Raw genomic sequence first — 25321 nt, 5'->3', positions numbered from 1 at the left:
TCAGGCATTTGGTCCATTTTAGAGCCATTGTCTAAATTTGCCGATGCATTCCTATGTCCACTGATACAACAAACAGATACCTATCCCAAGGACACTAAAGATGTCTTGAGGCTCTTACATGACATGAGCTTTGACCCAACAAAGGAATTACTAATGAATGGGCCTGGATGTAGAGAGCCTCTACACTAGCCTACCACATGATGAAACTTAACGCATCATAGAAGATGTCCTCTTTGAGATTGATTGGGAGTACCAGACCCCATGTAACATAGTCATAGACTGCTGTAAAATGGCCCTTACCTAAAACATTTTTCACTATAGAAACACACTACCTCCAGAAACACGGGACCAGCATGGGCAGTACATTCGCCCCAGTACATTGTCCTTTTGTTCTTTGAGAGGCTTTTCCATAAACTATCTTAGCAGGCACAAAGGTCCCCTCACAGGGATCCCAAACAGCAGCTCAAAGGGACTGAAACCAACCCCTTTTTTGTGAAACCTTTGACTTGCCCCCTGCCTTGCCACTGGCCTGACAGGTGACACAGGAGATGCAAAACTCCTTTACCTTCTCAGGCATATCATATAGGGTAAGTAGCAATAGTTCACCAACCGGTTCCAAGTCTTAATCTGTTCCAAATGTCTTGCAAATGGGATATCATAATGTACTCTCTGTATTTTTGGGGTACCTCCAACTTCCTGGTGGCCCCTTCCTTAGGGTTTCTGGCCTCTTTATAAAGCAGTCTATCTTCCCAGTAGATTCTGTGAAATCCACTGTCAACCCCTCCTCTTGCTGAAAGTCAATATGCCTCAAGCTGTCAAGAGTGGGACAGTCTCTCTGTCCCTGGCAGAACTCCTCCCTGAAGGGTCAGCCTGCTCCTGTCAGTTCTGCCAACTCTGACAGCTCTGGCAAAGATGGAGTCCTTCATCAGAGTTCAGATCCTCCCCATCAGGATCAGATTCCTCCTGCGTCTATGGAGTGCCCTTGTTCCTGGATGCTTGGCCCCTTGTTCCAGGGTCCAGGCAGCCAGCCTTTACCTTTCGGATAGTCTGTGACCTGGTCACAGAACATACCCACTCAGGGAGCTCCAATGTTCTCATATGGAGCCCTCTACCACCGCTGACTACTCAGATTCTTTGAGATAGTTGTCCAGTCAACACTGTACTGGGCCTGTCTCACCCCATCATTACAAATCCACTGTAGGCATGGGATGGAGTTTGGTCCTGCTGTCTGCCTAGGTCACCTGGTGAAACTCACCAGGTAGCAATCTCTCTGGAGGTCTGGAGGCACCAGTGCATCTAGGAACATATTCATAGTAGCCCCTGTGTCTCTTAGAGCATTTACCTCAGTCCCATTGACTCTGCCTGTACTTATCCATATTTCAAGGTACGGTGGCCAGGGTTGCAATATTCACCCCATTAAGGACACTAAGGTTGTCTGTAGCACTTCGCTACCCCTCTCTGGGGCATCCTCAACACCCACACTTACACTAGCAATCCCTGGAGATGGTCTACTAGTGGAGGGGCTTCTTTGTGCATACAACATCTCCCTTCTTGTGCCCTGGCTGATTACAGTTAAAGCACGTTCCCATCTTTGAGGGAACAAAGAACCTGTCATTCTTTCTCTAATACCTCCTCCCTTTAAATTTGGGTTGGCTCAGACCCCCTCTCCTTGTTCAAGTTTTTGTGGGCATTTTGAAGACTCCTTCTCTTTTTGACCTTCACTCCCTAAGGCTTTTCCCTGGGGGGGACCTGTCCTCCTTTTTTCTGATCACCCCACCCGGTGCTATTTGGAAACACGGGTTCTCACCCACTCATCAGCTGCTTTCCCCAGGTCTCTGGGATCTGTCCACTAGGTACTGGTGTAACTTCTCTTCAGGACAATGGGTCAAAATGTGTTCTTTCAAAAATAAATTATAGAATCCCTCATATGTGTTTACGTAGTTACTAGTAATCCAGCCTTCTAGTGCCTTCACTGAAATGTCCACAAAGTCCACCCAGGACCATGTGCTCACTTTCTAGGTGTCTCTGAACTTCAAAATGTACTGTTCTGGAGTCAGACCAAGTTTCTTGACTCAGCATTGATAGCAGGATTTTGCCTCATCCTCCTGCAGGGCCAGGAGCCTATCCCTTCCAGCTTCTGGAATCAGTTCCCACAAGAGTGAACTCCAATGCTTGGGGCGGACCCCCCATATCTCAAGGGCCCTTTCAAATGCAGTCAGCCATTCCTCAATGTCATCCCCTCTGTGTACCTGCGCACTGTACCCATTGGGAAGTCTGTGGTCAAAAACACCACCTCTTCATCATTATCACTGCCACCATTTCTTCTTGCCTTCTTCACTTCCCACTGTTAATTAGCTTGTTCCAGTTTCCTCTGCTCCAAAGCTATTAAAGATAATTGTGCCTCAAGCTGCCTCTCTGCAAGGGACGGATGTGGTACCTGAGTAGGGGGCCCTGTCCTCCTCAGACCATCTGGAATGACATAGCTAACACTGAAAACAATGGAGGAGGCATCATCCTCACCCTATTCCTGAGTGACATGGGGGGGCAGTTTCCCCCCACCCTTCCTTCTCTGGGGTTGGCCCAGCTCAGGCCTTCCTTGGCCTAACCAGCGCTACCTTCCTAATCTAGTGAGCAGCAGCTCCGTGGTATCCATAGTTATGGGTCATAACAACTATCAATCAGACTTAGAACAAATTTAGAAAAATAAAAACAAAGAATTAAAACTCAGTTTAGCTGAAATTTTAAAAATTCAAACATCAAAAGCTTTGTTCTTTGACAATTTAGAGGAATATTAAGGATATTATCTTACTTTATTGTAAGGTGTACTTTTAAACACAAGTCCATTTCCACACCACTGAACACCAAATGTTGGAAACTGGGTTATTAGCAGTGGTGGACACATATTTACCACTACTAATACCCACTTTCCAACATTTGTTGTTCAGCGGTGTGGATACGAACTTGGGTTTAAAAGTACACCTTACACCAAATACTACATAACTTAATCATAGCCTTAGCCTCCAAATATATTTTTGTCGATCATGATGCTATCCAAACAGGTACATAGGGTCCTTTATACTGCTTTGCCAATGAGCCTATTATGAAACAATACAAATGCAGAAAATGTGCTTGCTTCCAAGTCAAAACAATCCCTTAATGGTGGCTCTTCCTTCCTTCTATCAGTGCTCTCATTTAGAAGGACTCAGTGTGGAGTAGAGTGGGATGTTCCTTCTATTTTGCTGCTTCTTCTGTTTGGAATGTACTTCATCTTGGCCTGTGCAAACTTAAGGACCATTGTATGTTTAGAAAGGCTCTTAAATGTAATCTTTTTTGATTATCTTCATATATTTTCTGATGTTCTTTAATTCAGACCCAGGATGCCGTAGGATGTTTGTTGCACTTCATAAGTAATACCGCAACTCAATTGATACCTTGCATGTGTAGGATTTCAGTATGTTTAATGGGTGCCACACAGGACGAATTGGGCAGAAATGATAAGTTGTGCCTTTTATCATTTGGTGATGGAACATTGTCATCTGACACATAGCAAACATGTCTGGCCTAACCCAGGTAAAGCAAATGTCTCTATGCCTAGGTTCCCAGAGTGCATTGTAACATTGATGTAGAATTTACTTTAATGTATCCCTTGTTTTATTTTTTTGCTGGAATTGTGTCTACGCTGCCACAGTACATCCACACTCCCATTATGTAGGCTTTGTATCACTGTATCCTTCTCTTCAAACCAGTGTAGTTTGCCAGCATAATGCTTGTAAACCTTATCCTGCTGTCAAATGTAGGCTCGGTATGTCGATAAATCTGATGTAGCATATGTGTAATAGATTTGAATGCAAAAGTATTGTGCAATGAAAAAACTACTTTGTTTACTACTTGTTCCAGTTTTACAATGATAAACTGGTAGCCATGCTGTCTGTGTGATGCCTTTCTTGTACCCCATTCAAGGCTGTCCTTTCTCTACAAAGCCCAGGCTAATTGCTATAATTTAGAAAGACATTTATGAATAGCAATGTAAGAAGTGAGGGACACGCGAACCACAAATTAACATGTGCTCAACTCTCTGGTACCTTGGCACAGAGCAATGAGGCTTAACTTAGAGGCAATGTGTAAAGTATTTATGCTGCATTTCAAACAGTAATAAAGTGAAATCACAACACAAGAAATCTACTTCCACAACAATTTAGAACAATACAACAAAAATCCAATTAGTAGAACTAGAGATATGCCATTTTCAAGATACAAGTGAAAATAGCGCCAAAAAGCTCAAAGTGCCACTCATAGTTAACTGGTCATGCGAGACCGGGAGAAAGTTACAAGTTCAGACCGACCACGATGGAGTGAGGGTCAGTTACAGGGACCAGGTTAGTCCTGCTGAAATTTACCTTCCCAGTCCAGCGATGGAATGGAAGGAGTGCATTTAAGCCCAAGTATTTTAAAAAAACAATCTTTGTTGAGATTCACGAGAAAACCTGAGGCTGCGTATAAAAATCTACAAAATAAAGTAACATTTGTGAAGCTGTGACTAAGAAAGGTGGAGAAGTTTAAGACCCCATTGACTTGTCTTGCAGTGATGAACATTATACATTTGTAAATATGCTGCATTGTCGGTATGAACACAGGGGTCTCCAACCTTTTCTGTAATTAGAGCTGCTTATTGTAGGAAGCGAGCTCTGTATATACTATACCAAAATAAGGTATAGTGTACACAGAGTCCAGTGAGTCACCAAAGGTATGGCAGAGGTTAAGGTAGATAATACCTTACTCTCAATTTAGTGGTAGGTGGGCTTAGCAGTTAGGCTTATCAGATGGTAGTGTGAATGCATTTGTTGTACCCACTCACACAAGACTGGAACACATACTCAATGACTAACTCCAAACCAATGTTTTGCAAACATATTACTTTAGTTACTTGTATTTTAGAAACCAAGGTGAACTCAGTTCCAGGTAAGTAGACTTTTCCAGCAGGTAATACTTTCACAAAGGCAGTGGAAATACTTTATGGTCTTGCTTTGGCATTGTCAACCCAAAACAGTAACACTTAGTACTTGAAAAAGATATACATTTATTTTTTATAATAGATAAAATGCAAAGCATACCTAAGGAAGGAAAATGGGATTATACATCTGCAAGTAAGTACACAACTTACTTTTCCAGTCTTTGGGGGTTTGAGACCGGCCCTGGGCAAGGGTCAGTTTAAGTCAGGCACTGGACCGCCAGTGGCATTGGGGTGACCGGGTGCAGAGTTCACCAAACCGAAGGCTAGGCAATGGAGACTGGGGCATCCGAAGAGGTGCTGAGTTCAGTAGCTACGTCACAGCCGTCAATACCGGCAATGATGTTTGCTCTCATGGTCAGCAGTGTGCAATGGGAATGAATGAAAGTCAGTAGACTGCCAATGCCGGTACTGTCACCGTCAGCAAGTCAATGTAGGTCGAAGGGTGGCTTATTTATCAAAAGAGGGGCACTCTCGGAGCTATTCAAAAGGTCCGGTGACCCGCGCTCCCGAAGTTAAACTTATACCAAAAGGGAGTCACCGTTCCTAAGTAGTGAGAGAAAAAACAGAAGGGACGTAAGAGGTACTCTTGTCATGTGCTACTTTAATTGTGGGGAGCAGTTTGTCCTCATCTTGATGCCCTCACACACCCCGAAGGATGTCATGGGCTTTTGCTCCTCATCGGGCCGGCGCTTCAATGCCCTACGGGTCCCCCAAAGGGTCTCTTTTTCGGAGATCTTTTGATGAAGCCGTAAGGGTGCGTGGGTGTAAGTGGCCGTGAAGTCCTAGAAGGTGTATTAAAAAATGGCTGGAGGTAGAGTGATTAATTTTTATTAAGGTGATCCCTCTTTCATTATTAAAACAAAGTGTATGGTGCTGCTTTAAGGGGTATTAAGTCCCTTGGTAGCTGGGTAACTACATGTCCCTAGTGGGCATAGGTTCTGGTCAACATGTTTCGCGCTTTAATGGTCTCAGGGGGAGATCCAGGGCGCTTCAGCAGGACCGAGTGAGAAAGTTGTATCTACAGGGGTCTGAAATTTTCGGTGCCTCCGGATAAATGAAGGGAGTAGAACTTCCCTTAGTAGGTAGGGTAAGATCCCATGAGATCAGTGAGGGTCACTTGAGAGGGTTCTCTTGTGCATCTTGGCTGTGTCTCCTGTGTGCCTCTCGCTATCTCCGCCATGACACAGCCCAGATGCACCGAGAGAACCCTCTCAAGTGACCCTCACTGATCTAATGGGATCTTACCCTACCTACTAAGGAAATTTTTCAGGCGACTCAGCTGTGAAGTCCATTCCCTGTAGGGAGATGGACCACCTCAACAGGTTGGGATTTTCACCTTTCATTTGCATTAGCCATCTGCGAGGTCTGTGGTCAGTTTGGATTATTAAGCTTCTTCAGGGTCCAACCCGAAGCAAAGGCCTCCTTCTCAATGGCACTCCAACGCTATTCCCTGGGGTGTAGCCTCCTGCTTATAAAAGCAACAGGGTGATCTTGGCCATCATCAATGGTCTGGGATAGGACCACACCTATCTCTACCTCATATGCATCAGTCTCCACAACGAACTGCTTGGAGTAGTCTAGAAATTTGAGAATAGGTGCTGATCTTTCGGGAGGTCAAAAGCCTTTTGACAACTAACTGTCCAGTTCACTTTTTTTGGCAATTTTCATGGAGATTAGTTCTGTGCGGGGTGATACATACCCCTTCACAAAGCTCCTTTAATATGCAGTCAAGCCAAGAAATGCCCTGACTTGGGTGTGGGTTGTTGGAGCTTCCCAGTCCAGAACTGTCTGGATCTTGGGTTGTAAAGGTTGCACTTGGCCTCCACCTTCAACCTAGGACCGGTTTCGGGTTTTCACCCCTCTCCAGCCCGGATATCTTGACTCCAGTGGCGTAGTAAGCATGGGACCCACGTCTGGACATACCCTTCCCACATAGGGCGAACAGCAAAACACACAAGATGATGGACGGAATATGCATATTTTAAATAAAGCACAAGTCTGAGCCTCACTGCAAGTCCTCACACCCTTTGCCCTAAAAATAGAGCGTTGCAGGCGGCGTTGAACGTCAGACAGTTTGAGGCAGCAACACAATAGATGCAGCCAGGATTCTTTATGATATGTGCATAGCGTGCACAAGACCGCCTCCCCCTTGGGTACCCAAGCTGGATTAAAGTCTGAAATTGGTAATATATGCCATTTCGTGTCAGATTCTAAGATCAATCAGTATATAATCAATATTCCTTTTGTATTCTTCTCTCCCAAAGGTCGGTTTTGCACTTGGATCTGATGGAGAGTCTCATTATGACATGCGGTTTGCCCAGCCAAGTTTGAAGACCATACACAGTAGAAAAAAATTAATTCCATCAGCAATATTGTTCTTTTTTTTTTTTAGGACTCCAGTCGAAAATCACAGCCTTAACGGAAAATTGTGATTTGAGAAACTGCTGAATACTGTTAACAGATTTATTTTGTAAACAACAATATATACTATAAATGTACATGCTTCTGTCAAAAGACTTCATCTACTGGTCTGATAAACTGTCTTTCAACCTCTTGTCTCTGCTCAGCACAGCATACAGGTTGGACCAACAGATCAGCCCACTTCAGCCATTGGCTTCTCTGTATCTGAGCGACATTATCATCTTTCCAGACACTGCCACTGGGCCCTTCCTGCCACATGCAGTGTGCCATATCTCACACAGCAGACATTTTGCAACTCATAAAGAATATCACCATTCCAAAATAGTCACCCTCAAATACATGTGTGCCAATGCATACCGATCAATGAGTGGTGAGATATGAATGTGGAATGTTTGCTCTTTGATTTTGCTAACAACTTTTCCACTATAGTCACCATTGCATAAACATGCAAACAGAAATACAGAGGTCCATCTTCAATGTTATGCGTGTTTTTACAGTGCACGTTCACCCACAAGGGTTTCCTGGCACTGATCAGATGTGTGTGCCTAGCCATGCCTAGGTAGTTTGCTTAATTGTATTGTATTGTATAGCAAATTTGTAGAGCGCAACTTTCACCCAACGGGTACCTTGGCGCTAGTGTACGTGACATCAACATCCCCAGATGGAAAGAGGTGGATTTGCGATGAGCATTCTCCCATTTAATTGAAAGGCCAGGTCTTCAGCTTCTTGCAGAATTCAAGAACAGTAGCCATCTTGTACATTTTGGGTATATTTGATTATTCTTTAGCCTTCCATCAGGATTACCTCATTACTTCTAATAGTTTCCAACATCTAGGAGCAAATCATGACCATTGACTACTAGTGGCACTTTGTGCTTTATGGAGCTATTTTTACCTAAAAGTGTAAAATAAAAACATATCATTGTCTCCACTTGTTGGATTTTTGTCATTTTGGTGTCATTTTGTGTATTACATTTTCCTGTATAATTATACACTGGAGTGGGGTTTTTATTATGCTATTTTTGACTTTCTAACTGTTCTGGCACTTCTAAATGGGGTACACATTTTTGTTAAGTTCAGCAGGCTGCTCTGTACCATAGCTACTAGCAGCAGTGTCTGGCATGGCTCATGGGTGGCGGGGAGGGTGAGTTGCGGTTCACGTGGGATACTTGCGGGGGTCGCATGGGGGCATTACAAAAAAATTAATAAACGTATCTTTGCACCGGGTCCCGCATCTCCGTTCCTGCTCTTTTCTGTCTTGGACGGAAGCAAAGCCAGGCCCCACTGACCGATCACAAAGCTGCAATGCAGCGTTGTGATTGGTAGACACCCAAGCTCCCAAGGAATGGACGCCCAGGCTCAACCAGGGAATCGGAGCCGGGGCTTGTTCTCCATGCAGGTTCTAATACACCCTGCATGGAAATGGGGAAAGTGAGCATGACTGGTTTGGGCCGCCCGAGAGGGCCGACCAAAAAGTCATTGCGCACTTAGGATTGGGCACACCACTCCTCCCCTGCTCCCAGAGCAGTCCTGCCCACCCGCCTGCCCGCAAAAGCAGCAGGAAGCATTGAATGCCAATAACTGAAAGTTATTAGCATTTAATGTTTCGTCTTCGCACTGCTTAAAAGCAGCCGGGAGACGCTCCTCCGCCATAGTAGAGGAGCCGCCACTGTCTACTAGGGTTGGGCTCAGGTTTAAATTATTGAAACCTTTGACTGGACCTAACAAGTTAGTGATTTCATTACTTGTGGCCGACAATCATCCACCCCAATTAATATTTCACTTTCTCACACTAACAAGAACAGGATCAGACCAACATGAAGGTAAACAATGAGAAAGCCACTATGGATACGTCTTACTGAAACAGTAATCAGCCCCTACAGCACCGATATTGTGCGCAGTCATGGGGGAACGTAGAGTCACAACATTAATCTCAAAGGTAAGGCTTACCAGATTGAAGCATACTGTGGAACCACGTGCCTGCCAACGCATTTGAAAAGTACCAGATGGTGCAAATACCAACTGGATGTGGAGAGTAGTCTGTAATTGGCTTTCCGGAGTGTTATAGATGTACAATATCCAGGAAAGAACATCGGATCAGAGCTGGTTGACGTGATCTAATAAAGTTTCATCTCTGGATGAGTCATCTAAAAAACAAAAAGCATTATGTGATCTCATGTTCTCTGCCGCATACTTGTGGAAAGAGCATAAACAATAACTCCGTTGTCTGCTGATGCTGTGCTCAGATAATCCCCAGGAGACAATATTTCTCTCTTCCTTCCTTTGCTTTTCCTTGTCGCTCATGCTTCCAAAATTTCCCTAATTACCGAATAGCGCAGGAAAAACAGTATGCTCTGTGGCGGCCATCATTCTCTCCTAAAAAGGACACTGAGGCGAAACATATTCAAAGATTCTAATAATATTGGTTTATGAAAATGGCGTGCCCTTAAAACTAAAAAGCTGCCACTTCATTTCAAATGAAATTCGATTCGCCGACTCGGTGGTTGCGAACTGGAATTACTTTGGGCTATTCAACTAATGGCATTCATCTAATTTTAGAAAGCTTTACAAAAATACACTAAGTTAGATTGAAAGGTCATCTTTGGAAACTATGGGGCTCATTTATGAGCCCCTGCGTCACTTTTGCGCCGCCGGTGCGTCACTTTTTGTGACGCACCAGTGGCATAAAACATGCGCCATGTTGCACCATATTTACAAAGTGACGCATCTAGGTAGATGCGTCACTTTGTAAACCCCTGCGCCACATTTTACCTGCGCCAGGTATAATGTATGCAAGGGGGGTGTTTTGACGCAAAAAAGGGTCGTAGAAGTGACGCAGTGAAATCTACGAGATTTCACTGCACCACTTCTATTGTGCAAATGCGTCAATTTCTTGCGCCTGCCTCACAGCAGGCGTAAGACTGACACAGGCCCTTTCACATGGGGCTTGCCCCATGTGAAAGGACACATTGCTGGAGTTGCGTCACTTTTGTGACACACTCCAGCGATGCGTCACTTTTGCGCCTACAGATACGTCAGAAATACTGACGTATCTGTGACTCCTTGCGACATGATGCGTCATACTGTAAATATGACGCATCATTGGAGTCGCAGGGAGGGCGCAGTGAAAAGTGGCGCATCACTGTTTTCACGCAGTGATGCGTCACTTTTCATAAATGAGGCCCCAAATTTCCAAATGGAATCGAGCTCGGCCTTCTTGCGTTGCTCTTTATTTGCACCCTGCGCGTTCTTCACGCCCCAGCTGTGGGTGTATGAAATTTATCATATGCATACTTTCAGACGGGGAAAAATAAAATAAACTACAAAAATGTTATTTTTCCAAATTATGTTCAATGTTATTTGGCAAGCAGCGAGTCATTGTTCAATGTTATTTGGCAAGCAGCGGGTCATCTTGTCATTCATTGTTTATAAACCCAATGAAGGCAAATGTATCACGAAAATCCGTCCGTTATTGGCTACATCCCACCTCATTTTTTACACCATTCCCAGAGACCGCGCTATTTGGAAACTTAACAATTGTGGTTGGGTTTTTATAGTAACATAAGAAGAAATGGAAACAGAGAAGGTAAAATCATGGATAGCCGACATCCTGTGAGATCGGAACAATTCACCCAAGGGATAGGCCTTGATAACTTTTCAGGTGCCATTTTGAATCCGGACTCATTATAATCCGCCGGTATATTTAGTACCCTCTGTTAAATCCAAGGGGCATATCAGCAACGAGGCGATAGAAAATTATCGCCGCTTTTGCGTCCGTTTTCGGCCGAAAAGCGTCAATAATTTTATCGCCTAATTAGCAAGGTCACGCTGACGCGTGAAACCTTGCTTTAGCGTACAAAATCTTAACGCCCAGCTTTGCATCTCTAACGTTCCTGACATGACATGACAGGAGAAATATCGCTAAGCGACATTTCTCCTATCATCAAGCACCACGCTATGAAGCATAGTGATCCCAGGTCAGCACCAAACGAAGTGGTGAAAAAAGAGATGGTAGTAAGTAGAACCTGAGGGCCGGAGTGAGACCCCCACCCATCTTAGACTGCTGTAAAAACTAGATCTACCAGGGAGGCTTCCGATATGACCAAATAAATGTCTGTCATAATGACTCAATTTTCCTAAAAAAAACAACCGGTAAGAAAAGTGGGATACTATGGAAAAAAAAGATATCGAGGGACGATAATCATTATAATAAGATTATAGCAGCCAATGATTCCCAAATATAAATGGTTCCACATGAGGAACACCTCTGCTGATTGTTGTTTTCTAAAATCTCAGCAAAAGTGTTGACCAAAAGGTAACCCCCAGATATACCAACGTCTGAACCCACCTCCTATCCTGGTCAGGAGGAGCCACATTAGATACAATCTGGTTCCTCTCATGATTATCTTGTAGCCAGCAACTTCTCCAAATAACTGAGGCACTTCAACTTCTGGAAACAGACTAATAATTGAAGCAGGAGTTAAAATGGCTATGCTGTCTGTGTATGCTAAGATTTCTCATGGGTTGTATCTCTACCATCCATTTAAGGAACTAGATAAAGGATTCAATATAAAGAGGGAACAACTGAGGGGAAAGAGGACACCACTACCTTGTCCCCGCGGTGTATGGAAATAGGATCTGATTGATTCTGCACTACATAAGCACGAATAAAGATGCCTGACCCTTGCGATAAAAACTGTGCCTAAGCCTGCAGCCTCCATGACCCCCCAAAGACCTTCTCCGTATCCAAACATATCAAACCAATTAACCCACCCCAACTAAAGCTACCTCCAGAGCTGTAATAGCAGTATTGACATGAGATGTTGTATCCTGTTCAGGAATAAAACCATGCTTGTTCGGGTCCACCAGATCTGCAATAATACCGGGCAACTGTTTAGCAAGAACACGCATATAAATCTTGGAATCTGTATTGATTTACTAAATTAAACAGTATAACCCACAGAGTGTAGGATCGTTCCCCTTTTTAGGGAAGACAACAATGTTTGTCTCCCTCCAAAACTCAGGAACCCTGTTCGACAAATCGAAAGAATTAAACAAGTCCCTCAGCACTGACACCAAATACTGCAAAGAAGTTTAGAATGAAACTAAAGGAATCTGATCTGGACCTAACGCCTTCCCCATAACTACAGAGCCAATGGCATTGTTAGCATCCCTGAGGGTAATAGGTGTCTCCAACTGAGACCGCTGAGGGAGAGCAGCCATGCGCTCAATATGCTGCTGGTTGAATCAGATTATGTATTCAGGGCAAGATGAGCAGTCCTCATTCAATAGGTCCTGATAGAGCAGACGAAAAACTTTGCAGGTAACTGAGGACCCATTGTTGTCCCTAATCAGCATTCTCACCAAGGGTCTGATTATGATGCGGTTAGGAAGGCCTCCTAACGTCATTTGCTACTTCTGAATCGAATCGGAAACGTGTCTTCCTGACCGAGGGCCAGATTATGATGCAGTTTGGATTATAGTGTTATATTTCATATCGGTTCCCTAATATAGGTTCAGGGAACATCGTACACTTTCCCTACATCAGCTCCCGTTATTTCATATGAACGAGCCTTATAATGGCATAACTTCAAATAAGGACAGAATGCCCTATAGGGACATCCCGCCTTATAAGGACTGTAGCATTTAATGGACTAAACCTTTCACCTAGTTCCATGCCGGGGGAGGGTTTTTCCCAATTGATATTGCTAAGACGTCATCCTTAGCACTTATGAATAATTGATGAGTACACTCTCCAGGATGCATACTTTACCTCTCCCATTGAAGCACAAGGTTTAATCCCCAATGTCATCCTCATACTGAACAATGGGTAACACACGTACATAGACTGTATAAATACAGCACCTCTTGCTATCAGAAGGCAGGAGGGAACCGAGACTTCAAGGCCAACACACTGACCAGAGAAGCTGCAGCTCTGGCATGCCATCGCTCCAGCTGACAGTGGTCCGATGATCCCGTGCGGTTGGCCAGCTCAAGTCCAGGACGAAGTCCCACACTCTCACTCTTCAGGTATGGGGGTTCGACTCTATCCTGGCGGGATTCTTGTCTCATAGGCTCTTAGGCTTAGGCTCTGTAGCACCTACTCACATGCTAGGTACACTTAGGTACATATGGTTAGGCATCTTAGGAGTACACACTTTTAATTTTATAAATGCATTTCATATATGTTTGTGACTATTGCAAAATGGTAGAATAATACTATTCCTTTTTATTCACTGTACTGCTGGTTCTATATATCTGCTCGACTGTTTCTTCTCTGTATCTCTCTGGGAGCAAAACAAGTAAGCACGAGTGACTGGGTGAAAAGTAGTATATTGTTTCCACGAGTCTGAGGTTATTGTGTTCTGAGGTTGCCAAAAATGAATCTCTCTGATAGCAGGAGATTCTAGTGGTACTGCGAGCTAGCTAATGCAAACCATAGGCTAACATATTTCAAGAACTACCGACCCATCTCCCTCCTCCCCTTCGCTGCACAGAAAGGCTCGTGAACGCACAGCTGACAACCTTCATCGAAGATAACTACATCCTTGACCCCTCCCAATCCGGTTTCCACAGCAACCACAGCACCGAGACAGCCCTGATCGCCGCCACCGACGACATCCGAATGTTGCCATACCACAGCCCTCATCCTCCTGGACCTCTCCGCAGCTTTTGACACCGTCTCACACCGCACACTAACCACCAGGCTCCACAACGCGGGAATTCAGGGAGACGCCCTCAACTGATCCGATCCTTCCTCTCCGATAGAACACAGAGGGTCAGGCTCCCCCCTTCCTCTCCAAACCCACCGACATCATCTGCGGAGTTCCCCAAGGATCTTCTCTGAGCCCGACTCTCTTCAACATCTACATGGCCCCCATCGCCGCAATCGTCAAGCAGCACGGGCTCATTATTGTGTCCTACGCTGACGACACCCAGCTCATCCTCTCCCTCACCAGCAACCCAGAAGACACTAGACCCAGCTTCCAGGAAGGAATGAAAAACGTGGCCACCTGGATGAAGGACAGCTGCCTCAAACTCAACTCCGAAAAGACCGAGGATCTCATCTTTGGACCCCTCCACTCCGCCTGGAGCGACTCACGGTGGCCTCCCGCCCTGGGACCCCCACCCACATCGACGGACCATGCTCGGAACCTCAGCATAATCCTCGACTCCTCCCTCTCCATGAACTGCCAAATCAACGCTATCTCCTCCACTAGTTTCAACTGCCTCCGGATCCTACGTAAGACCTTCAAGTGGATCCCCCAGACTGCAGAAAGACCGTCACCCATGCACTCATCACCAGCAGGCTCGACTACGGCAACGCCCTCTATGCCAGAATCAACAAATCCCTACTACGCAAACTCCAAACCATCCAAAACGCGGCCGCCAGGCTCATTCTAGGGACACCGCGCCACAAACACATGACTCCACACCTGCGAGAACTCCACTTTCTCCCCTTCGAGAAGAGGGTCACCTACAAACTACTCACACACGCCTACAAATCCCTCAACAACATCGGACCCAAATACCTCAACAACCGAATGAGCTTCCACGCACCCAAGCAGAACCTCCGTTCAGCCGACCTCACGCTAGCAGAGGTCCCATGCATCCACCGGAGCAGAGCTGGAGGGAGAGCTTTCTCATACACCGCAGCCACAGCTTGGAACACTCTCCCAGTAGAAATAAGACGCTCGCCATCCCTGCGCACCTTCAGACGGGCTCTCAAGACCTGGCTTTTCGACTGACCGGAGCAGTCCTACCTTTCCCTCCCTCAGCGCCTTTAGACCCTCACGGGTGAGTAGCGCGCTTTACCAACCCCTGATTGACTGATTGATTATGTGGCGGGGGGTGCACGGAGTCAGTCTGCCACCAGACCCAAAGTATATGTTATGGGTAAACAGCGTAGGTCCTGCATGACAGGGTACTATTAGGCCTACACTACATGACGCCTAACGTTGTATATTGATGGCGCACTTACTCAACAGTAGAATCTGAGTAGCCCCGGCCGTGCTTATTCTCAGAGACCCTACTTACAAAACTCAGAGATGTCTGGAGTAAGTTGGAAAAAAACTCCTCCACAGCTGAATAGGCGAGATATCCTATGTATTGGCTGTTGGTTAATCAAGCTTGAAAGGACAATATTCCCAAAATTGTGCGTGAAACCTTTGCATACAACCTTTTTATCCTTTCCTTGGACAATAATTCTGTGTCTTAAACATGATGGCGGATGTAGAAGGAGTTTTAAACCAAAGACTGAATCAGTCTGTGAGGTCGATGCAGTTGCAATAGAAATTGCACCCAAAGTAAGACAGACTTTCACAGTAAAACTACTCATGCATGGGTTACAATCCAGAGGAGGTGTAGTAATATTTGTGATAGAGGCGCACGAACATTTCAAAACAGAGGTATTCTACTCATGGGTTATAATCCCAGCAGCCGATGCTGTAACAAGAGCAAGGCTTGGTACTTTAGGGATTCCTTGAGCAACATGGCTGATATTAGCGACCTACGCACCACATCCAGACATTGACACAATGCCAAAGGATGAACTACTTGTTCAACACAAAGAGTTGCTAAAACTCTACAGAAACATGACACACTGTGTCTTGAGGACTCTAGCGGTCCAACCTACAGTAATTACACCTACTGCAGCTCCTACACAGAGCTCAAGTACTAAAATTACTCCACAAACATTACATGCGGTAATGGGTAAAGTGCCCACAAAACGTGAACAAATTCCTTTCTTAGTAGCTCAGAAAATAACCCAGTTAGAAGCAGTATTCCCAAATACCACACCATTTGAAAAACACAGAATGTTAACAATCTGTTTGACCATGGGGATTACACCAAAGTTAGAGGATTGGGGTACAGTCTTTGCTGCCATATATACCAGAACTCATGGTATTCCTTCATTAGCAGTAGTACCAGATGTATTAAGACAAATACAAAATGACTATGGAGCAGAACCTACCCTGAACTTAGGGATGAAGTTGTTAAACAACTATGACCAGGTATCAGCCATAATACTAGCTAACATTAAAGGGAATGCAGCATCAGTGGTAATCCGCCAATGCCTAAGGGAGTTCTCTCCATTAGAACAGGAGAATGAACTACCCAAAATAATTGACACTGCGTATGCAGAATTAGGCAGGGATAGTTTGGGGGGGAAAGCTTTAAAACCTTAACTGCAGGGCAGTCCTGAGAAGGACACTTTTAAACAGGCACTTACTTCTTCTAAAAAGAAGTGGGATAAAAAAAAAGAAAACTCTAAAGGTAAGAGATCTCAGTCCCGAGGTAGGTCTCCCCAACAGAAGCACTCTGAAAAGAGATACAACCTCAGGAATAGGGATAATATTAGGAAACCTGACAGATATCAGGATACTGATACACGTTCCTCTCGTTCCTTTCAGGGCTCGAACAAATGCTCCGAAAGACAAGGACAGTCAGAACACAGAGAGGAGCGCACACAGTCCAGACACAAGCTGCGCGCTCAAGACTTTACTTCTTAAAAAGATGATAAGCAAAATCCCAAACTTCAATTTAAGAAAAAGAAAGTTGCTGGTCCGAAAATCAGACATGCCCAGAATTCTGAGGACACAACTTCTGAACGGGGAATGGGCTCTGATGAAGCTAGACAGTGCGGCAGAAGAAACAATAGCACACCTGAACCTGAAGGAATTTCTGGTGACAGCGGAGTTGAATGATTACATCACAGTGGAAACACCAGACACCAGGGTGAGCGTCCCACATAAATTATTTGAAATTAGACTCTGGATGGATGGGGACAAGCCTAGGAAAGTAAAAGGTCTTTTTTGGAAGAACATATCATATGGTTATGACATCCTGTTAGCATAACAAGATTGTCCACCTGCATTCGTAATAGAGTGCCCTAGGGGAGAAAGTGTAATTTTTCCTGCATTTTCCAACCATGTTCCCATTCACCTTAAAAATACATATGCACAGGAGTGGGCAGTAGCCCAAGCCCCGGCATTGTACAATAATCATGCAGGGAGGGATGAGAACTCAACCTCCCACGTGATCCCGTTAAAAGTTTCACCTAATGCTCAGAGACAATACCCAATAAAGCAAGAAGCTAAAAAACAGGTCAGGGAGATCTTAGATCAACTTGAATACCAGGGGGTCATTGAAAAATGTACCTCTTCAATGAACAATCCATTGTTTCCTATAGCTAAACCCGACAATACATATCATCTAGTTTTAGATTACAGACATTTAAACTCATGCACAAAGACATTTGCTGTCCAAAATGCACATAGTGCCGCATTAATGAATAACATTGTGCGCAAAAAATACAAAACCACGCTTGATATCTCAAATGGATTTTTCTACTAAAATATAGCGCCTGAAAGCAGGTATCTAACAGCCTTCAGTGTGTTAGGGTCTCAACAAAAATTTTGTCGACTCGCCCAAGGGTACAAAAATAGCCCCGAGGTATTTTCTGCAAGAGTAACAGAGTTACATAAAAAATTTGATGAAGAAGCATTGTCCTATGTGGATGATATTTATCTGACAGACGACGACTTAGAGAGGCACTTGACTAGGGTAAGCACCATTATTATGGGATTTTCCACAGAGAGCTACAAAATTCAACTTTAAAAAATCGAAAGTAGGCCACCTCAATGTTCTATTTTTGGGATATGAGCTGTCAAGTGAAGGCAACAATCTGGCAGCTAACTTTTTAGAAAAGTGTGCCCTGTTCCATCCTCCGAAACCATAAAGAAATTTACAATAAATACTAGGATTCCTAAATTTTGTCAGAACATACATTTTAGATTATGCACAAAGGGTAAAACCTTTCTATGAATTAATCAAACCTGACTTTTCAGCCAGAGATTGGACACAAGAACATACTAATATTCCTCATTTACTCCAGGAAGACATGATTGCTTCTGAGCACTTACAGACACACGTAAACGAATGCCACTTAGTGCTCCAAATAAATGTGTTTCAATGCGGGTACACTTATTTGACCTTTAATGAGGGAGAAACTGTACCAATCGCATACAAATCACACCTGTACACAAATGCAGAAATGCGTTTCACTTCAACAGAAAAAATCCTGACAGACGTTCAGACTGCTGTAGCAAAAGAAAGTCACTTGTAACAACAGGGGAACCCTACTCACAACGGAACCAGGGTAATGATTAGATATGGAAGAACAATGGTTCCAGTGGTTAATAAAAAATGATTTAGGCAATATATATATGCACAATGGCAATGAATTTGTAAAGGACTTCGTAATGTCAGAGGACAGAGAGAAAACTCTACACAGTTGAATCAATACTGTATTTTATACACAGCAATAAATGGTATATACATTTCTTTTGAATCAAAAACATACAAAGTGTTTTAACCGTAAAAAGGTTTTTTGGTGCTCGGTGTCCCCAAGTGAAAATTGGAACCCAAAAGTGACTGTACAAGATAATAATGTTTTTTTAGAAAAATAGGTTTCCATAAATAAGAAAAAGAAACAGAACGACCATATCAATACAAATTTTTGAACAGTTTATGTATGCAATGATACAGGCTGAATTGTGGTCTGTTCTGTGTGTTTGTCGACGGCGTTTCGACCCTCCTGTGAATGCGGGGTCTCTTCAGGACTTAGGATACTGGGACATCTGAATGTAAAGGGCACAGCTAAAGTGAAGTGCTTTCGTGAGAGGTGAATTAAAAAACTCACGTGAGGACCCAGCCGGGTTCCCACGGAGTGGCTGGCTCTTTAGATAGGGAAGACAGGGCACAAAACAGCTCCTCTGATACGTTGCTACAGCCGTAGCAATATGAATCCCCTTATCTCTTCTTGGCGTTTTGGGGATCGGACACACGATAATGAAATTAGAGATCAATCTTCTAATCGATGTAGCGGTCTGGATAAGCTACAGATGAACAGGCGTACGATGCGCTCTTGGTATAGTAACCCTATATACCAAGAGCGCATCGTACGCCTGTTCATCTGTAGCTTATCCAGACCGCTACATCGATTAGAAGATTGATCTCTAATTTCATTATCGTGTGTCCGATCCCCAAAACGCCAAGAAGAGATAAGGGGATTCATATTGCTACGGCTGTAGCAACGTATCAGAGGAGCTGTTTTGTGCCCTGTCTTCCCTATCTAAAGAGCCAGCCACTCCGTGGGAACCCGGCTGGGTCCTCACGTGAGTTTTTTAATTCACCTCTCACGAAAACACTTCACTTTAGCTGTGCCCTTTACATTCAGATGTCCCAGTATCCTAAGTCCTGAAGAGACCCCGCATTCACAGGAGGGTCGAAACGCCGTCGACAAACACACAGAACAGACCACAATTCAGCCTGTATCATTGCATACATAAACTGTTCAAAAATTTGTATTGATATGGTCGTTCTGTTTCTTTTTCTTATTTATGGAAACCTATTTTTCTAAAAAAACATTATTATCTTGTACAGTCACTTTTGGGTTCCAATTTTCACTTGGGGACACCGAGCACCAAAAAACCTTTTTACGGTTAAAACACTTTGTATGTTTTTGATTCAAAAGAAATGTATATACCATTTATTGCTGTGTATAAAATACAGTATTGATTCAACTGTGTAGAGTTTTCTCTCTGTCCTCTGACATTACGAAGTCCTTTACAAATTCATTGCCATTGTGCATATATATATTGCCTAAATCATTTTTTATTAACCACTGGAACCATTGTTCTTCCGTAGCAAAAGAAAGAGCACTGGCTTAAGGGGAACACATTATTGTCGTGACTCCGGTACCGGATTTAGAAGCAGTTACAAAAACCAGCATCCAGAATGCGAAAGTGTTACATCCAAGATGGATACGATGGGATAATTCTCTTACTGCAACAGATGTTGAATACAGATTTGATCCAAGTTTAAAAACACAAGCATTCCTGTAATATGATCAATAATATCCTCTACCAAATGAAATCTTGCCTCTTGACCAGTATGAATATATTATTTACACTGACGGATCTGCTCAACCGGCGATATGAAGTAAGCAGCAATATTTTTCGGCATGTGCTATTGTTAAAGGTCGCGTGTGTGATGGCAAGTTCCATCCAAGCTGCACAAAGACGCAATCTCTAGGAGACTGCACGGCTCAGTTGGCAGAATTAAAAGCACTGATACTGGCACTTGTAAATACAGATCACGAAGTCCCCACACTAATCGTGTGCGATACTTTTTACTGTGTACAGTCGTACAATGAGTACTTACAGTATTGGGAACAAAACTGGTTTAAGGATGCAAAAGGTGGCACAATTAAGCACAAACTGTTATGGTAACAGGTAGAAGAGTTATAAACCGAGCTACAGAGGACTCACGTGATCCATACACTGAGTCGTTCAACGAGATGGCGTTCACATTGAAGGGAATTCATTGGCTGATGAAGCCATAAAGGGGGCTGTTCGCACGGCTTCTGTAGGTTCAGTGACTCATTCTAAAAAGAGAATAGACAGAGATATAATAGTAGCTGTCATCATCGCTTCATGCAAAGCCAGCACAGCAGTACCTAAAACATTTCCACTCAAATACTCCTACAAGTTAGATGCACAAAACATTCCATATGCTCAGATTGCTGGAGTGGGGGCTAGAGTAATACCAAATATGGATCGTAGCAAGGTTTAATATTAGCTGCACACGAGGGTTTGGGCTCTGTGCACACAGGTGTTACAGTGACTATTTCTTTACTGAAACAGCGCTATTGGTGGCCAGAAACTAACTACTATGTCTTGAAGTGCGACATCTGCCAGCAGATGAAAGGCTCCACCGTTACACCCCTGGCAGACACGCCATTACTAAAATCTGGCAAACCACTCGCATGTGTGTACTTGGACCCTTACAAACAGCGGCCCCTTATAAACAGACATGGCTTACAGATATATCATGGTTGCAGTGGATTCATGCTCGAGATTCCTATGTGTTTGGCCTCAGCATTCTGCTGACGTTCGAACTGTTATAGAAGATTTGCGAGTCTTTATCGGTACATACGCAGTGAGCACGGTACACTCTGACCGCGGCCCTGCGTTTAGCTCTCGGGCTTACAAAGAGGCCATGAAAGGAATGGGCATAGCATTGCGGTTCTCATCTCCGTATCATCCTGAGGGAAATTCTGTTGTGGAGACTTAAAGCAATGTTTAACAGCTGGGGTATTAGGCAAGGGCGGAAGTTGGGTCACACACCTTTATGGGGTACAGCGGGCATTAAATAACCAGCTAAGAAGCTCTCTAAGGGGTGTCACTTCATTTGAGGTCCTCTTTGGGACACAAATGTGGGTACCTGATCTTGATTGTGAAGGCGCAGTGGCGAATGAAAAATCATTTGACATCCATGATAGTTTGGCTGTTTTACAGGATCTAAAAGAATCCAGGACAAAACAAAGCAATGTCCATCTAAAGCATACCGCCACTGAGGAAGTCAAGGTAGTCACGGCAAGACCTGTCTGGATCCCAAAAATCCGGGATATGGTCAGAGAGAAAATTGCGGCCAAAAAGGAATTTGGACCCTCTTACAGAAAACCTGTACCAATCCTTGAAGTACATGGAACAAGAATTGTGCTGCTCCTGCCTCTTGCCGTAAAAAAGGAGAAAAGATTTGTCTCGATTGACAAAATCAAGCCACACTATGTTGCCGATACTAAACAGTAGGCCTAGTGGGCTCCGATGTAACGGACGTCCTCCTCTAGCTACAATCCAAGAAGTTCAAACAGAAAGACTCATCACGTTTGAAGAGCCATCTGTAAGGAAAGAAGCACTAAGCAACAATGCTATGGAACTTGTTCCACTTGAACCAGACATTCAAATTCTAAATGAAAAACAGAATAATTCACAAGTTGCAATTAGACCTAATACAGACTTCTACATCAACATGCCGCGTCAAGAGGAAAATATCATTTCAACTAATCCCGATGCAATTTCAACAATTGATCAAACTGCTTCTGGCTATTTTATTAACTTTGATACGTTTTCTCTGGATCCAAGCGAGCCAGAAACAACGCCAGCTAAAACACCATTCAAGCAAGAATTAAAGAACTTTCTTTTCTTTCTTCAAAAGACATACCTGGTATCACCTTGGATTGAACTCTGGGTAATTTCTGGGATAATGTTTTTTCTTTTATGGCTAGGTTTAGTATTGACTTTTAGTATGCTTATTAATAGACATTATCTAAAACTAGATTCCACAGCCCGAAAGGTCAACATCCTCCTGACATCAGTGAACATCACAGCTGTTCCTATACCCGATGATATAGTATTGGACAAGGTTGATTTCAACATCTTTGGACCAACCAAACTTTTAAAAAGTAATCATGTATTTAAAATATCATTAAGTGATATCATTAAATTCAGTACAGTAACATTTTCTGATGATTGGGACACTGAAAAAGTAAATAACATGTTGTCTAATTTAGAGAAAACTGCTGCATTTTCTAATAATGAAATGTTAGAGGGTTCTTCAGACTATGACAAAGTGTACTGTTAGCAACATTTTGGTCATCATTTCCTGCACAAATCCATTTCACCCAGAAATGTATTTGAGTACCATCAGTGGGAACCTTGCCCAACACCACCATGACCTCACGACTGTTTGAAATCTGATTGAACGAACAAGTCAATGCCTCTGGCCTTCACCAGCTGCGTAGCAGTGGCAGCCCAGAAGATCTTGTGCCTGAAAATAAAAGAATCAGCATTATCCAAGGATACCCAGAGGACTTGCTGAAAGTCAAAATTGGAAAGGTTGAGCATGTTTTATCATACAGTCCATATCCCAAGCGCTCAGTGCGGGAAAGGCTTCTCAAGACAACTGAATGACAATCCCATGGGGGTCGTCCCAGTCTACCCCCTCGGGGGCAATTAAGACCCGCAGATTATTCTGACGTGACCTACTCTTCAAATCCTTCACATTTGACGTTAGAGAATCTGCCTCTCGTGCTGCATAATCCCTGAGCAATCGGTTTCCACAATCTTTTGAAGGGCTGACTGAAAAGCTTCAACTAATCCGAATTGTGACTGACCAATGTTCACATTTTTAGACAGTTTCTGGAGAACCACCTGGGTCTTGAGATTTGTGGCCTTCAACGCTAGTAAGTCCTTGCAATAATCCACTCTGTGCTGTAAGAGGAATAGATATCCCCAAACGTGGGGGAATCCTGAATTGGGCCAGCAGAGAAGTAGCCAATGAAGGATGGATGTTCCCTCCCCACATACTGATCAGATTTCAGATGGCATAATTGAGGGGGCCACCACCAGAGGAGAACAGTTTGTTGGGGTCTGCTCGGTCCCATCAGGGTCCCATAGCAGTTCATCTTCCACCGCCAATGAGGCGGCAGGAGTAATTGCGGCCTGATTGAATGCCTCCAGTGCAAGGCCCTCAGCTTGATCCACTGGAAGGCAAATACACCTGCACCTCCGATGAGATGCAGTAGCTGGGAAGTCCCACAGATATCTTACTTGGGAGCTCAGCACGGTTACATCCTGTATTGGAGGCCAAGCCTGATTGAGCTGCTTGATCCAGGCCCTCCTTACAGTCACTGTCAGAAAGATCTGAGAAGAAAAGAAAGCCTCTTGGCCGTGGTCCCTGTTTAGCCCACTGTGAGTGCTCACACAACCGTCCCCCCTTCCCTTTGAAAGGAACTAAGTGTTTTTTCGCCATCTTAAAGGAGGCATCCCGCCTGCTCAAACCTTTTTCTTTGGCCCACTTTTAGCAGGCATCCTGCTTGAGATCCTTGATGAATCCTTCTTGACACCAACACGGCCACCCTTCCTTGAAGGCAGAAACTTTCTCCTCCCCATCTGTGCAACTGCTATTATAGTGACCAACAGGCTGTGTGTTTGCCGCCCAGCCTGGAACAATGTATCCAGTAGGGAGACCACACAAAGATGAGGATTCATCCCTGCAACAACTTGCACTGCAGTCAACAAGAAGCACTCCTTCCCCTTGTGGCTTGGGTAGGACACCTGCAGGAAAGCATATAGGGGGCCACAGTGCCAAAGTTTTGTGTCCCCTCCTCTACCGGCTTAAGGAGTTAATGCTGTAATGCAGTAATTTGAGCCGCAGACCAATAGCATCCCACTATGCTTCTTCCACAGATTCCCACGGCAGGAGCCAGTCAGTGCTTACAATGCTGCCGGCTCCCGTCCTTTCTCATGGCTGCCGGACCAGCTCGAACATTGGTTTGGAGAATCAACTGGAGAGTGGAAATGAGCTGACCCCATTCAGAAACCCCTGGTAAGTGAGGGGGAAGTCATGTGGTCCGTGGCAGTCAGATAGCAGGGCTCCGGCCGAATTTGAAGAACCCGGGCAGGCTCGGGTACCAGACCTCGGCACCGACCGAGCGGCGGGCTGTCATCTTCCTGGTTAAAAAAAATCTCAACATGATTTATGTTTTCATATATACGTGTACCTAGTTGGAGAGAAAATAATACCTTTAACATCTTAATGCTTTTTTATCTTCGATGTATTCACAGTTGTTACTGCAACTATTAGGGAACTCAGCTTTCCAGGACTGCTATTTATGGGGAGTTCATTTCTTTTAATTATTGAGATGCTCCAAAAGATCTTGCTCTTGTCAAAAGGGAATCTTTATGTTTTCTCCTTAGGTTAGGTCCCCTTGGACTAAGACATGGATTATATCCTTATGGAACACTCTGTCTATTTTCATGCTAATCAAATGTTTCTTGCTATTTCTGTAATTTGAATAATCTGATTACAAACAATAACTAATCTCTCAAAGATACATACATCTTTTAAAACAATTCATAAACCTCTCGTCATTGACTGAATATTAAAGTACTGAAAGTTGATGATTATATTTGATATGCATTTGATAGCAGCTCCATTCTAAAATCAGCAGAAAAAATTAATTGGCCTGGAAACGGAGAGT

Source organism: Triturus cristatus, chromosome 3_1 (assembly GCF_964204655.1).
Source record: "Triturus cristatus chromosome 3_1, aTriCri1.1, whole genome shotgun sequence".
NCBI lineage: Eukaryota > Metazoa > Chordata > Amphibia > Caudata > Salamandridae > Triturus > Triturus cristatus.
Note: the sequence above shows the minus strand (reverse complement) of the source record.